Genomic DNA, 1,526 nt, shown 5'->3' with positions numbered 1-1,526 from the left:
GTCGAGCATGGCTGCGCCGGCTGCGTAGTTAGTTTCCGAAGCGTCACCTCAGGCATGACACTGCAGTTAGCTCCCGTGTCAATTTTGCATTCAACCGCTGAACCTGCGATAACAATTTCCGCCGACTAACGGTCGTCACTGGAGATAGCATACACTTCTAGGGCTTGTAGAAAATACTCGTCTTCAACTCCTGAAACAACCTGCTTCACTTCGCGTGCGTTTCGCTTTGGCTGACGGCACGCACGAGCGAAATGATTGCTTCTGCCGCAATTGTTACAGCGTTTGCCCCGCGCCGCACATTTTCCATAGTGGTGTTTTTCAAGACCGCAGCGCGTGCAAGACGTTGTATTCTCTTTGATTGCGGCGATTGTCGGGTTGTCCGTTCTGGCTCTTATTTCTAGTAGCTGTTCTTTTGCTTGTTACCTTGCGCGGCACATTTCCACTACTTTTGAAAACGAGGGGTTTTCCGAGAAAAGCTTCTGCTGGAAATCCTTATATTTGATGCCGAGAATTATCCTGCTCCGAATCAGCCGTTCCTCAAGCTCACCGAATTCGCATCTTCCCGCGAGGATTCGCAGCTCCGTAAGCCAGTCATTGAACGACTCTCCCTCTTGTTGGTCCCTGGAGCCAAATCGGAATTCGTTAAAGGTGAGGTTCTCAGACGGCTTGAAATTCGCCTCGAACATTGCCGAAATAATTCCGAGGTCTTTTTTTATCGTCTTCGCTGTCGAACTTGAACGTATAGAATGTTCTTCTCGCGTCTTCGCCTATTGCCATCAAAAGGGTTGCGGCTTGGACATCCTTAGGCTGCTGGCTCAGTCCCGTCGCCGTAGCAAAAGGTCAAACTCACGTTTCTATGCAGTCCAGTGCCCTACTGAAAGCGTTCCGTATGCCAGTACCCAAATTCCATATGTTTCGTACGGAATCCATATGTTTTCCGTATATTTTCCATATATTTTCCGTACATTTCTGTAAGAATCATACGGAAACATACGGAATTATGGTACTGACTTACGGAACGTTTTCAGTAGGGTGGTAAAACATGTCCCCAGACATGCCTAGTGGCCTCGGTTGCTGCAGCAGTGTTGACGCCATTCTCGCGACGGGCGTTTGCGGCCAGTCATTGGGTTCACTCATTGCCGACTCACGGTTGTATCAAACGAACCACCGCCCCCACTTCTGACACTATGTGAACAGCCGAGCAGCAGGAAACGAAAGAAACCTTACTGCGTGATGCCGGTGTATTTGTACATAGGCAGACCAGGCTTGCGCAGGTGTAGTCACTGCAATACTTGATGACGTTGCACCTGGTCACAGACTTTACGAGATACGACGACGCGGCTGAACCTGTATTGGCATTTTCGACGGAATTCATTGAAAGAAAACAGAAAGGTCATATGTATAGAGAAAAATAAAGCGTTTGATTGTCTCACTTTTGCCTTTAGTTGTCGCATTGACTGCGAAAGCAGTGATACACGCACGGCTAAATACTTTTTCGCATTTTCATTTTCAAGCCATTTGTTGCT

General features: G+C 48.0%; 1 long non-coding RNA gene across 1 annotated transcript; it reads right to left on the bottom strand.

The window, feature by feature from the left end:
* Window positions 1-411: 411 nt before the first annotated feature.
* LOC125756560 (uncharacterized) lies at window positions 412-1,121 on the bottom strand. Its single transcript, XR_007414598.1, has 2 exons — window positions 1,021-1,121; window positions 412-854 (listed from the first exon to the last, which is right to left on the bottom strand). It is a non-coding gene; the product is annotated as an uncharacterized LOC125756560 (long non-coding RNA).
* Between the last annotated feature and the right edge of the window lie 405 nt (window positions 1,122-1,526).

This window comes from Rhipicephalus sanguineus, unplaced genomic scaffold, assembly GCF_013339695.2.
Source record: "Rhipicephalus sanguineus isolate Rsan-2018 unplaced genomic scaffold, BIME_Rsan_1.4 Seq129, whole genome shotgun sequence".
Taxonomy (NCBI): Eukaryota; Metazoa; Arthropoda; class Arachnida; order Ixodida; family Ixodidae; genus Rhipicephalus; species Rhipicephalus sanguineus.
Note: the sequence above shows the minus strand (reverse complement) of the source record. Positions and strands in the feature narration are given on the sequence as shown.